The sequence below is a fragment of the Artemia franciscana genome, chromosome 12, assembly GCF_032884065.1.
Source record: "Artemia franciscana chromosome 12, ASM3288406v1, whole genome shotgun sequence".
Lineage (NCBI taxonomy): Eukaryota > Metazoa > Arthropoda > Branchiopoda > Anostraca > Artemiidae > Artemia > Artemia franciscana.
The window spans coordinates 30,867,855-30,883,057 of record NC_088874.1 but is presented as its reverse complement, the minus strand read 5'-3'; the positions used below and the strand labels follow the sequence as shown (position 1 = coordinate 30,883,057).

The 15,203-nt window shown below is 34.1% G+C and overlaps 1 long non-coding RNA gene across 5 annotated transcripts in view; it reads left to right on the top strand.

Annotated features, from left to right (window-relative positions):
• The window catches only part of LOC136033981 (uncharacterized), a 74,185-nt gene extending 69,440 nt beyond the window's left edge, over positions 1 to 4,745 (top strand). For all 5 annotated transcript variants that reach the window (XR_010619075.1, XR_010619073.1, XR_010619071.1 and 2 more), the window contains one exon: positions 4,594 to 4,745. This is a non-coding gene — a long non-coding RNA (uncharacterized LOC136033981). The remainder of the gene's footprint in view (positions 1 to 4,593) is intronic.
• Positions 4,746 to 15,203: the final 10,458 nt, after the last annotated feature.

Genomic DNA, 15,203 nt, shown 5'->3' with positions numbered 1-15,203 from the left:
CTGCTTTTTCTGTGTTTTAATAATGTTTTGAAAATTTGTTTATATTAATGCAATTTGTATGTACAAAAGTTTTTGCCCTTTAGATTTATTGATCCAGGATTAAACTTCGCTATATTTTACTAATGCAATTTAAGTATATTATAGACTATAAACATAGGTATGCTAATTCGAGAATTCCCTTCACATAAGTGTAAAATTCTGTGTGGTAAAGAGGGAAAGGAAAAACTTTTGATTATGTTTAAAGGTATAGCATATTCTAACCATAATGGTACTCTTGCTTTTGTTTCCTCTATGATAGCAATATTATCTGATGATACCCTCTATAGCATTACTTAACAAGTAGGTGCATATCAAATGTAAATGATCTCAAGTAATCAATTTTCCCCTTGCATGTTAGTTAGTGCAGCCATATGGCAACTCGTAATCAATCGCTCAACCATACTAGTAAGCGAGACATGGGAACTCTCCACGCGTGGAATTGGTTATTTCGCAGAATCTGTTTCTCAAATTAAAATATTAGAAAGTTTTTCATAGTCTAGTTGTCTAGGCCGTAGTTTAATTGGATGAAAATGGCGCTTTTGAATCCTAATGTGGAGATAAAACCTTTACAATACAAAGGTTCCCCTGAGAAAAATATATTCAAAATTGAAATCTTTTAAAGTATTACACGTTCCATGTGTACATCGTAATTACATAACACCCATGTGTGTGTCCTCAGTCACATGCGGGGGTCCTCCACGGGGGCTTAAAGAAGCAAGCCACTTGTGAGTTCGGTATCCTTAACATAAGCGAACATTCCCATATTACTTAAGAACTAAAGAAAACTTGGAACGCCTTGAAGGAAAAAGTCTTAGAAAACGTCTTGGGATGTCTTGAAACTCTTGAAAAAACATTCTGAAGAAAAATTTAATTTCAACAAGAGAATAAAACACCTTGAAAGAAAAAGAAATCCGTAAGAAAAACTTGTAAGTATTATGTAACACAGATGTTTGTACCGTCATTACGTATCATCCCCCGTGCGCGCTGTCATTACTTAACATTCCACGTGTGTGCTGTCATTAAGTAACACCCATGTGAGTCGCCTTAATCATTACGTAACACCGACGTGTGCCCCTCGTCATTACGTATCGCCCACGTATATGATTTCGTCACATACCACGTTAGCACCGTCATTACGTAGCACCCCACGTGTGCATTGCCGTTACGTGACATCGCACGTGTGCATCGTCACTACGGAGTACCCACGCGTGTGCCGTGCTTAGTTACAAGTGGGGGTTCTCCACGGATCCCTGAAGTCTGGCTTGTCACGCGAAATTGCGTCGCTCCCAATAAATCCATCAAGTCACGCAAGTATATGTCACCCTCAACTTCAATTAAATAACAATAACCTGTCGTCGGAATGACGAGATAGGGCTTTATTTAAAACTAGGGCTATCGTGGAATCCCTGGATAGGGCTAATACAGGAATTGGAATCCCCTCACTACTCATGCCCACCTTTCCTAGAAAACGTACTGTTCTTAAATTTTTTCAATGAAGATATTTAAATGTCTCTTAAATATAAACTAAAAAAATAGCACTTACAATTTGCAAGAAATATAAATAATTATCTTGCTTGGATATGAAACCAAAGGGAATGCAGTCCATTCTTTTTACTTATTTCTAAGAAATTGTCAAGTGAAAACATTTTCCAATGTAATTTGTTTCAGAAACCAAAACTTAACTCAGATTTATTGGAAAATTAAATATTTAACTGTTGAAATAAGTTTTGAAATTTGGAAAAGAGGCTGAAAACCATTGAAAGTGACGTAAATTGAAATAAAACGTACGCACACTATTAAAAATTTCCTCGTCAAAACGCAAAAACTCATGATTTATAGGCTCTTACCTTAAGCAAAAAGGAAAAAATCAAACTTTTGCATTGGCGTGCCTCTCTTTTTTTCCCCTAGGGGTGTTCGTAACATAACTGTGGTTCTGAAATATTGCCAAGGGCTCATTTTAACGAAAAATGCGATGTGTAATGCCCATTTTAAATAATTTAAGTTTTTGTTTCAATTTTATGGACTTATTTTATGGCCAATTAGACGCTGTATTGAATTGGAATAATAAGTATTTTTAAGCCTAAAGAGAGGGGAACTGAAGAGGGCATAACTCCCCTGATACTAGAGTTAATATCTTTTCGTTTAAATTTTTCAATGTCACTCTTTTCTTTCATTTGTGAAAACTAGTTTATTTTTTATTTAATAACAAAAAAAAGATAATTCTGTTCTAACCCATTTTTTGTCCTTCCAATGAATCTAATAAAGCATTGGAAAAGATGATAGAGGCAAATAGGTTATTTTTTAAATTATAATAAAAACAGATATAATCTTAGAGGCAATGTTTATGGTGAACTTCTGTGAAGAAAATGAGCTTTCAGGAAAAAAATCCGTTAAGAATGCAAGGGGTTCTGTACAGCAGAAATGCAACCTTGTTCACATGTTCCAGAGTTAACTTGCAAAACGTGGTTTTGAATTTGTATCTTTTTGCTGTGAATTAAGTTAGGTATTGATTGGTCGCATTTCCGTCTTGGTTTGCACTAAAAAGCTTCTTTTTTTTCGCCGATTGCTGTGGTTTATAATCTCAAATCAAGTCGAATAATTTTTCAAGCGTAAAATTACCATAATTAACACACACTAAAAACAAGAAGAACAATAGGGAATTTCTTTAAGACAGTGGGAAACAATATCGAATGAATATTTCGGCCCTATTTCCAAAGGCCTTCCTCAGCAATCAAATAAGAAAAAAAAAAAACTTACAAGAGGATAAAATAAATAAAACTAAAATGAACAGTTTTTCAAAACAGTTCCAGCATCCTTACCTCAGCGAAGTTCAACCAGGACTGATAAATAAATTGTTATGAAACGAGGCACTTCATTGAAATGAAAGTTATCCTCCTGTAAGTTGCTTTTTATTATTTGTATTGCTGAGGAAAGCCCTTGGACATATTCGGGGCCGAAATATTCATTATAATTTGTTTCCCATCGTCTTAAAAAATCCCTATTGTTCTTCTTGTTTTTGGTGTTTGTGATGGAAAGGCAGTGTGGTCTTCATCGTTACTTATTACCATAATTCACCAGCAATGAATAACTGAAACCCAAAAAGAACAAAAATCAAATTAAATAAATCGAGTCAAATTCAAAACTATCAGAAACTAAGAGGAATACGGCTGAAACCCTCTCCCAAACCTTTACTTTCTAAAGCCCAGAATATCATTTGTACTTAAAAGGAAACAATTTTCATTTCGAGTAGTGTTTTTATTTCTCATAATTACGAAAGAAAAGAAAACTACTAGAAAAAAAGCAAAATAAAAATAATCGAAAGTTTAATATATACATTGATATAAATTCCTGCAAGTCTTAATAATTTCAGGTTTATTTAAGTTAAAAAAAGAAAACTTTTGAGAATTCATTTGTATTCAGTAAAGTGCAAATTTTTTTCTGGTCTTTAGAAGGCATCCCTACCGCGAGCCTTACTCCTCGTAGTTTTGGCGCTTTTTGAGCACGACTCCGTTATTTATTGTATTTTCTGTTCTTTTGGGTTTCATTTACTTATTAAGGGTGATTTATAGTATTGTATTGTATCAGATTAACGACGCTTCTTGGCTACTAAGGTCCCTGCGTCGGCCCTGCAGTGCATTTCTGCAGCATGATTCGATCTCTGGGTCCCGTATTACCAAGCTAAAGTCAAACCCACTGCGCCACCACAGGACAAGGTGATTTATAGTACATTTATGCTTGAAAAATTATTTGAATTTATTTCCGCTCGTCTTTTTGCTTAATGTACTTGATTTTCTTTGAAAATCTTCTTTTACGGAAAAAGTTTTAAAAACTATTTTTGCTCGTATTTAATTGTCATAGTCTTTTTCATTGGTTAAGAAAAAAAATTCTAATATTTTTGGTTTTTCTCTATAAAAATTCAGATTTCAGCGTACTATTTTTATGCTGGGAAAAGTCTTAACAATTTCTAACAATGTCCATTTGAAAATCTGGATACACTTGAAAATATGGATTTAAAATCGAATAGTTGTGGGTATCAAGCCATGGTTAATTGTAGAAAAAGCCACTGGTTTGCCCCTATTCTTTTACCTAGGAATTAATAAATGTTATCTTCAATGCAAATTTAGTTTCTTGAATGACTTTAATTTTAACAAGGTGCAACATATCCATCTTTTCAACTAAATTGTACCTGTTAAACGGAAAATTGGTATAATGCGGGTTCTTTGCCCTTGGGGCTCACGGGCTATATTCTCCATGAGACAAGTTTGGACCTTTGATTATTCTAAGTAAAATTGCCATTTTAAAATTTTGGTCTAACACTATGGGGGTTATAGTATTTCATGGGCCGGGACGGATACAACTAGGCTTCTAGTTGCCCTTTGATGACTTTTGAGCCTAAAACAAGGAACTAGAACTATCAATTTTCGATAAAATTTGCACCGTTCCAATTTTCCAAGATTGCTCCTTCAGCTCACACATCGCTCTACTTAATCCACTCGACTATGAGGACTCGGGTGTTTCTAGAATTCTAGGGTGTTGAGATATTTCATTTTGCAGACTGTATCTGTTTCTGTATCTGTTCTAACACTGACATGGATTTCAATTGATAGATGGTATGCAATATGCAGGCCGTTCCAGTTTAAACTAACTATTTCAAGGACCCGTTGTGCCATCTTCGTAATATGGACCATTTCACTCCTATTAGGTATGTTTCTTTTGTATGACCGTAATACAGCTTTTTCTAAGAAAATAAAGGTGGTATTCTTCAGCTTTTTAAAACTGTTTCAATAGATCTTTCAGGCTTGTTTCTCTATTATTACCTTTTTATAAGAATTAATTAAAAGGCATCAAAATATTCTTATAACAAGTATAGTGAAAATGATGTTGATAATAATAATAACTCTTATTGCTCTAAAAGCCCTAGGGCCGTAGAAATACATAGTAAGAAATCCCAAATTAAAAAATTCAAACTGCACAAACAGAAATACTCTAGAAACTACAAAAATCATTTTTTATTCTTCATTGCTACCCTGAGAAATCGTCAAAGCCTTTCAACACTTGCAAAACACTCATACTCACTAAACTCGCTTGCATCCTTTCATTAAACTGAATCGCTCGCTACACCCTCTTTTCCAACTCGCTCAATTCGTCCACTCACATATGCGACCCATCTTCTTATCACGTTGTCACTCTTGTCATCTCTTTCTTTTGCATAGTCCCTTATATTTTTTTTTTTTACAACAATTGCATTTTTTTAGGTAGCTTTTGAATTCGAACCACTTTTTCTTCATTATTTTTCAGTTCTACTTTAATATTGCTTTTTTAACTTCAATTTTCTTCCTGATTTACTCTTATGACTATTTTTGATGAATCACTTTCTTACTGTGGCATATTTTTGTTCTGATTCACTCCAATTAAGTTTGTGTGATTTATTCGCTTAGTCAATGAAAAGGTGTTTTATATGAGCATATTTATTCATTAATAACAAAGTGGTATTCGGTTTTTCTATTAGAAACTAGTAGCAATGGAAAAAGTCAATAAAAAGTCACAAAATCGGCAAGAAAAACTTAACAACTTTCTTAACTGCAAAACTCTGCTAAACATTCTTAAGGGCTTAACAGGGCTTAAGGACTTAGAAGACTCTATTAAAGATAATTTACAATAACAACTGACGTACAAGTTTCCTAATTTCTAAGCAAAAGTTAAAAAAGAAAAATTTCCCAAATTACATTATTCCGTCTATGACGGAGGCTTCTTCTTCCTCAAAACTCCTATCTTTGCGCTAATTTGTTTTCACAAAAAAAAAACTTTTAAAAAGCTCTTTATTCTAATCACACGTTCTTTGTGTCTCAGGGCTCATTCTTTAAGAATTAGGACTCAATTTCTAGCTTTTGCATAAAGAGTGGTGGATTGAGGAGGAGTTAGCCCCCTCATATACTGAACGATATCTATTTCTTTTAAGTTTTAATGTTGATTCTTTCACCTTTCAACTTTCAGTTGAAAAAAAAAACTTTTTTTTTATTTTTGTTCGTTTTTCAAATAACACCGTGAAAACTGCAACCCATCTCATGGTGATTACCTTCCCCCAGAGAAAAGTTCATCGATGGACTGTTCTCCCGTGTAAAATATTCTCTGCTCCCGGAAAATTACCCTCATGCAATTCCGTCTTGGCTGCGAATTCCCCCAGAAAATTTCTTGTTCACGATTCCGCCTGAAAAATTTTCCTTAGCATACTTCTATTCGAAAAAATTTTGTTTCTATTTATTTCTGATCATTTTTTAATATATACCAGAAATCCCCCGATAAGGAAATTTTTATGAACCCCCCTCCCCTCTTCCAGTGGAAAGTTTCTCCCACGGAAGGTCTCCCTATATCCTTAGTGATAATTCCCCATGGAGAAATTTTCCCCGGGAACATCCCCCACCAAAGCAAAATACCCCAGAGAAATTGAACCCCGCTAAAGATTTCTTCTAGAAAATCTTCATATGTAAATTTGAGTCGACAATTAAAACAAATTTCGTACAAGAATTCTCACATATTCTCCCCACCCCCTTGTAAAATTTCCGATCGAATACTCACCGTCAGAAGCTTCGTTCAAAGTGAAAATTCTCCTCTTAGAAAGTCCTCCTGCAGAAATCTATACCCGAAAAATGTCTGAATACTTCCCAATAACAAATAATATATGTAAAAAATGTGCAGATTTTGCAACTTGCAGCCTTTTCCCCAGGATCTATGGGGGTTATGTTTTCCCAAAAGACATAGTTACTGAATCATTCAATTATACTGAACAAAATAACAATCACCTAATTTGTAACGACCGACAGTGGAAAAAATGTGCGAGGGAGGGAGCTTGTTGCCCTCTAATCTTTTTTTACTCAAAAAGGGCACTAGGAGCTTTTAATTTCCTTTTTAATAGCCCTCTCCCGATCTTCTAGGATCATTGGCTCGATACCAAGCGATTGCTTTTGAGAAGAAGAAACAAAAAACTGGAAAAACAAAAAACAAATAAACATACATCTGTGATCTTTCGGTGAATGTCCAGTTTACAACATTATTTAGCTAGTGAAAATGAATATATCATTTGATGTTTTTTCTATGCTATCTCATAATGCAATGATCGCTTCTGTATCAAATTCCATTTTGTTATTTGGCACTAGAGCAATGTTATTTTCAAAGAAAATTTTGCAAAAATTTTTAGAAAAAGTTAGAAGGCCCCTCAAAAATGGCGTCAGTTTTGCTCTGATGTCATTTTTGACAACACAGGAGTGATGTAAAAAGAGTGTCAGACTTTTTTTTAAGAGAATCTGCAAATTTGTTTCCATAATAACATTTTACATTTAAGACTAAGATAAATAATAATAATTACCATTCCCGTATCAGGTGCAATTGGCAATTTTTTTTTCATTTTTTTGGCAGTAGTTATTTTGCAATATATTTTAAACTTTTGGCAGCTATTAACTGTTTTACCTCTAGGGCCCCATTATGGGCTCAGAATGAAATTTCCCCCAGTAACTATTACGAACTATGGAAACGCGTAAGAAAAGGCATCAAGTAATGTATTGACTTTCATTGTATCTGAATTATTGTGAACTGTATATTTACCGTTTTTTTTTCTGGCAAAAAAAAACAAAGCTCCACATCTTTGCAGATGGGATGTTGAAACCTCTACAGTAAGGTTCGCTGATACGTTGAATCTGATGTTGCGATTTTTAATAAGATTCCGTGATTTTGGGGTATATTTATTCCTCTTTAAAAAAAGGCAAACTTTCTAGGGGTCGTAATTTTTGATGGATAGCATTAAACTTATTGCTTCTTATATATTTGGAATCAGCATAAAAAGCCAATTCTTTTTTTCGATCTATTGTTATCAAAATGTCAATTCATAAAATAGGTTAATATTGACCCGAGTCACTCCTTACTTACAGTTCGTTATCACAGTTCGTTTAATAAAGAGCATAAATAAAGAGAAATAATGGCAAGGTGAATGATTTTTGTTAAGACTAGTTTTTTTTTATTTTTTATTATAATTATTATTTAGTTAAATAAACTAATTATGAAAATTATGTAAGCATTTACAATAATAAATAAAGGGAACTAATCCATGGCGAACAACTTCTGTAAATAAATTTTTAGCGTTATCAATATCTTTGCAAACTGCATTCCATATGATTATATTATTTTCTAACTTGGCGGCTTCCAATTTCACAATCCGACACATTGAATCTTCATTTTTTCTTTTTAATTTTATTAATTCATCGGTACAAATTTTTAATTGCAAATTGAGGTAGGACGTATCATTTTCAATTTTTCCAATTTTCGATTCACTATCTACCATCTTATTTTTAAGAATCGAATGTTCTTTATCCAGATTATCGACCCTTGTAGTAAGAGTACCTAATTGATTGCATAAGTTGTCTAATTTATTACCATTTTCTTTTACTATTTCAAGAATTTGCTTAAAATCTGCAGCTAGTATTGATATTTCCGGTTTTGAGCTAGAGCTATAATCTGAAGTGTCTAATGCAATATTGGTACCTTCTCGTTTCGGATTTTTCCTTTTACGTCCCATTGTATATTAAAATTGTACTAATATCCAAATATTAATACGTATTACTAAATATCCAACAGTTCTTGAAATAATCTTTTCAGCATTGAATGAGTATCCAAAAGTTCATGAAATAATGTTTTTACATAAATCAACACAGAGGTCTTAAATGCGTCTTAATCTGACGAGAGCATTGAATGAACTGAACTGAATTGAATGAACTATCTAACCACGTTTCAACTAAAGACACAATATGGGGTTTTTCCTTGATAGGAGGCATTGGACTTTGTCATAAGAAAAACCTTGAACTTTCTAGTGAGCAAATTCAACTTCTTGTAAGCAATGGGCCTACTTGTGATAGTCACAGTGTACCGTACAACTATTGGGCGAAATATTTGAAAATAGTTGGGTAGGAGCTGTTTTTCCATGAGATTGATCAGCTTAATTTTTTTCTTTCATCTGTGTTATGACAGTCGTTCTTAAAGGGCTGTTAAGAACTTTCATTTGGGGTATCAACTTAGGCATTAGTACGTTTCGCGTTTCTCCCTAAGATTTCTGAAAAATTTCTGAATATTACTGATTGTGCTCGTCTTACGTCCTTATCAAACAGTTCGTGGTAACGAACTGTAGTAAGGAGCGACCCGGCTCAATAGTAACCAAAACTCTAAAAAATGGAATTTTGATACCAATAGCTAAATCAAAAGAATCGCATTTTAATGCTGGTTTTAAATATATAAGTTTCATCAAGTTTAGTCTTACCCATCAAAAGTTACGAGCCTGAGAAAATTCGCGTTATTTTAGAAAATAAGGGGAAACGAACCCTACTGTAGAAGTTTCGAGCTCCTATCTACAAAAATGTGGAATTTTGCATTTTTTGCCAGAAGGCAGATCACGGATGCGTGTTTATTTGTTTTTTTGTTTTTTTTTTGTTTTTTTTCCCAGGGGTGATCGCATCGACCCAGTTGTCCTAGAATGTTGCAAGAGGGCTCATTCTAACGGAAATGAAAAGTTCTAGTGCCCTTTTTAAGTGACCAAAAAATTGGAGGGCACCTAGGCCCCCTCCCACGCTAATTATTTTCCCAAAGTCAACGGATCAAAATTCTGAGATAGCCATTTTATTCAACGTAGTCGAAAAACCTTATAACTATGTCTTTGGGGACGACTTACTCCCCCACAGTCCCCGTGGGAGGGGCAACAAGTTACAAACTTTGACCTGTGCTTACATGTAGTAATGGTTATTGGGAAGTATACAGGCGTTTTCAGGAGGATTTGTTTGGTTTGGGGGAGGGGTTGAGAAGAGGGGGATATGCTGGGGGAACTTCCCTTCGAGAATTTGTAATGGGAGAAGAAAATTTCCATGAAGGGAGAGCAGGATTTACTAGCATTATTTAAAAAAAAAAACAATTAAAAAATAAAAGTGAAAAAGCTTTTTCAGCTGGAAGTAAGGAACAGCAATAAAACTTAAAACAAACAGAAATTATTACCCATATGAGGGGCTCACCTCCTTCTAATACCTCGCTCTTTACGCTAAAGTATTTTCGGTAATTTCAACTACTTATTCTACGGCTTTTGTGATTCAGGGGGTCATTCTTAATGAATTGGGATAAAATTTAAGCTTTAGTGTAAAGAGCGAGGTACTGACGATGGGGCGAATCCCCTCATATATGTAATAAAAACATGAGAATACAAAAGTTCTTTACGTAAGCTAATTTATAAGTTACGTAAATCTTTTACCAATAAAAAGATTCGTAAAAAATTAAAAGTTTTAGTTGCCTTTTTAATTAACCAAAAAATCGGGGGGCAACTAGGCTTCGTCCCCCGCTCTTTTTTCTCAAAATCATTCGATCAAAATTATGAGAAAGCCATTGAGCCAAAAAAAAAATATGCAAATTTCGTTTTGATTATTCCTCTGCGGAGAGCCAAAATCAAAACATGCATTGATTCAAAAACGTTCAGAAATTAAATAAAAAAAAAGTTTTTTCAACTGAAAGTAAGGAGTGACATCAAAACTTAACCGCACAGAAATTACTTCGTATATGAAAGAGGCTGCTTCCTCATCAACGCCCCGCTCTTTACGCTAAAGTTTTTTTACTGTTTTAGAAAGAAGAATTGAGAGAAAAAGTCAAACTTTAGCGTAAAGAGCGGGGCGTTGATGAGGAAGCAGCCTCTTTCATATACGAAGTAATTTCTGTGCGTTTTAAGTTTTGATGTCACTCCTTACTTTCAGTTGAAAAAACTTGTTTTTTTTATTTAATCTAATTTTGAAACGATTTTGAGGCTATGACTCCAGAAAATTATTGATTTGCAGCAATAGATATGTTAGTTTACGAGTCACCTGTATTGAACTTTTTTTTAAGTCAAATACAGAACAAGATTGATCGACAGTTAGCGGTGAAAGTTGCCTCACAGTTTTTTAGTAAGGAAGTTCTTAAAGATGCCGCTACAAAGATGCGCTTAAGACAGACATAGACATAAGAGAAGCGCAGGGGTACGATGCTGGTGACAGCATATATGGGTGATATTTTTGACATTTTAACAGAAACAGCCCCGTTTCATAATTTTGATCCTTTTCCGACGCTATCAGACGATTCTAATACTATCACGGCTCCGATATTAAACGATTGTGTGAGAGTGCTAACCAACTTAGTTGAAAAAACGAGTTTTTTGTTACATGTGAGTTTTTTGCAACGAGTTTTTTTTACAATTGTCTAAGTGCTAACCAATTGTTTATTCCACTCCTGCGCAGCCAAAACTAGTAAGCCACCCAGTTGTATTATCTAACATACCGGCTTGCCTACAGACTAATAATCTTTCAGAGCACCTTGAGTTTCTTGAAAGACTAAACTAAATCGACAAGGTGAAACACATTGAGCGTAGCAGAAATAAATTTGGTTATTTACATGAAGGATGAAATTTAGACTTCTAGTGCCATAGTTTCGATTCCTAAGGATATTAATATTCGTTAAAGGCTAGAAAGGAATAGTTTCTGGGAATTATAAACACTGATATAAATTTTTATGTAGCGAACATTGTGAACACAGTCGAAAGCGAAAATTTAAATATTCTATAGCAGTTCTTGGTATATTTGACACAGTTTTCATTATTTAGCATCTTTTAAGTTCTGATAATTCGAGAGGCTTGACACTCTCGGCCGATCACGAGTTTTTCATTCTCCCAGCTAAATATACCCTAAGTTCTGGTGGCATTATGGTAGTGATGCATGAAAAGTATAGATACAAGCTTCTTGATATTAGTAATTTTGTTGCCGTTGATTTCAGTAGCCTGGTGCTTATTTGTATATTTGTCTGCATTGCAATGAATCATCTTGATTAGTTTTTGCCCTAGAAATATGCCAGTGTAAATTTTAGTTGTCCCCGGCTCACTTCAAATAGCGAGTCGACAAATACATGTTTTGGAAGATTTTTGGCTCAGTGACCATTCTTACCTTAAATTTTCCTTACTGATTTCGGCCAAAAGAAGTATACCTTCAACAATAATAATTTTTTTTTACGAAGAAGCGCTGTAATAGGATATATACTAAGCCATGCCATTATGGTTTTGATTCACACATTTCGAAGTTTAAGGCTCCTTATCACACGCTATCTTCTGTGTCTAAAGGTACTTTTATTGATATAGGTTGCTCAGCTTAAAGAGGTGAAGCTCCGATATCGTTTCTGGTGTACTATATAGTTGGAGTGTGATAGGCCTTGTTCTGGAGTAGTATTCGAACTTACAAAATCTACGGAAAGTGCGTTCTGTAAAGTTGTCGGAAAATGAATAACAAAGACAAGTATATGATATATTTTATATCCTATTTTGTTCGAAATAACCCTCAGCTTCTATGGAAACAAGTTTCTAAACTTACTCGTTCATACTCCCTTGAATCTGAACAGATTTATATTCTTCATTGGTCGGCTCATTTTTGTCATTTTTTTTTCAGCTGACCCGCCACTTCTCAAGTCCTCTTTGCAAAATATTTTTTTATTGTTGCCTTTCAATTATTGACCATATTAAGGACCTTGAAAATATTCCATCTTCAGCTGTAGCTACACAAACTCAATGGATGCAAACGGGAAAAGCTCCCGGTCTGGATGGACTACAGACTGAGCATCTGGTGCATGGCACGGCTTACCTTTTGACCAACTCTCCCTGTTGTTTCAGGAAATTGTGTCTCAGCAACTTTTGCCCCAGCCACTCACTGAAGATGTTGTAACAGGCAAAAGAATAAAGACCTTCAGTTAGTATAGGCCAATTACTGTTTGTTCGACAATTAGCAGACTTCTTGAAAAAGTCATAATTTCGGTGACAAGCATACTTTTTCGGTGACAAAGCAGTGTGCAAAAGCAGACTGCTTATGACCAACTCTTTTTGACCAACTGCTTTTTGACCAACTCTCCCTGTTGTTTCAGGAAATTGTGTCTCAGCAACTTTTGCCCCAGTCACTCCCTGAACATGCTGTAACAGGCAGAAGAATAAAGACCCTTTAGTTAGTATAGGCCAATTACTGTTTGTTCGACAATTAGCAGACTTCTTGAAAAAGTCATAATTTCGGTGACAAGCAGATTTTTCGGTGACAAAGCAGTCTGCAAAAGCAGACTGCTTATGAATGTCTTTTGCAATTTCGGTGACAAGCAGTTTGAGTTCAGAAGTGGCAAGGAAGTTCAAAATACACATGCTGTTATTGCTATTATTGTTCTATTATTGTGCTACCATGCTATTATTGTTTGGCAACGTTTTGCTAAAAAACGTCTGTTTGTGTGTGCCTTAGGCATTTCCAAAGCCTTTGACTATATCATTCATTTTCATGCTATTCTTGCTTTCCTTTCCAATGGCGTCAACCCTTTCATTCGTTCTTGCTTATGGCATTGAGATCAAAATTCTCATGTTAAGGTGCATTCTGGTACCCATCTTACCTATCTTATTCTAGTAAAGAGATGGGTCAAAGAAGGCTCGGTTATTATTCAAGCTTTATTTAATAAAGCTATCCAAACAGCTATTAGAAATACTTCCCCATTTCTTGTTACCTGTTCATTGATATTAGCCATCTATCTCACGCTAATGATATACTTCTACTTGCTCAAGATCTTGATTTAATTCAAACTGTCGTTCTATCTAGTCTTTCAGATAAAGGTCTTTCCTTAGAGGATTCTTACTGAGCATATGGTATTTAATTCAAAATCCTCAGATAGTGAAACCTCTTCTAGTCTTACCATCTTCGAATACATGTACGGAAGCGTTAAATTATCAAAAACTACCCTTTGGTGTATCCATGAAGATTACACCAACTCTTAGTATTATCCAATCGATCAAGTAAAAATTGTTTAAGACTTACTATATGTTTGTCAAAATAAAAGGGCAGTTTAATAAGAATTACTTTGGAAGGCTGTACAATGCAATGTTTGTGCCTCATATATGTTTTTTTAAATACACCGTTTTGAAGGTTTTTTTTAACAAAACGGAACGCCTTATAATCCGTAGACAGTTCTTCAGCTATTGTAAATTTTTTCTTGGCCTCCCATTATAGATAAGGAATACTTATATCACTAAGAAATACTGTTTTTTTATATTTCTGCAAAAATGGAGGAACTTTCGTTGAGATTCCAAAAGCGTAGAGAATATATTGTTGACTTTCCTCTAAATTGTATCCTTGTTTAAATGGTTTTCTTTAGAGGGGACTCATTTTTTAATTTCTTCTGGTGTAGCTTTGTTTTACTGAATTGTAAACTCATTCTTCGTTTGTTACTTCAGTGTCTTTCGTTGCTGTATATTTGTTGTGTGTTTATGTGTATTTACGTTTTCCTTTATTTACTCCTCCGTCAGCATTTTAAATCTTTATAAAGGAGGGAAAAATAGATTATAATAACTATTAACATTATTATTATTTTTATCATTATTATAGAGACAGTGAAAAGTTATATGGTAACAAGAAAAATTGGGGCAATTCCGAAAATACTGATAAGAATATGGGCATTGTGCGTGTTGAGAGAATTAAAAACTATACCACACTGTTAGATTAGCAGGTAACATGATGTCCCTTAGTTCGATAACAAAAAAAGAATACAAATGGTGACAATTTTATAACGATACTTTTACAGATAACCAGTATAGAACATAATGACCAAATATTTATTTGGCAAAGCGTGTGGAAACTTGAACTAACACTTGTTAATACTTTTCTGTTTAATACAATCCCCCAAACCAGGGTTGTTCATCTAGTTTAATTTTTATCTAAAAAATTTATCTAATTGTAAATCTCAGATCAACCCTTTGTAAAAGATTTAAATTCATAATATTTGTGAAAGATTTCAACTTGAAATATTTTTATGAAGACAATAAGAAAAAGGCAGCACTAATTTTCTCAATTAGATGAAGCTCCACAAGTGCTCAGTAGGAATTATACCTAGTTAATACGACCTGGGTACTCAGTAAATGGATAAAATAACCCATAAATATTGGAAATGATGTGTTTAGGAGGATGAATCCTAAAAATAAAAGCTAAAAAACAACAACAGAGGAGCAATGCATAAAAAATGCTTCGACAAAGCTTAATAAAAAAAAACAAAAAAAAATAGTAATTTAATGTCAAGATAACCTATGGCGGAAAATCTAAAGGCTTTAATTT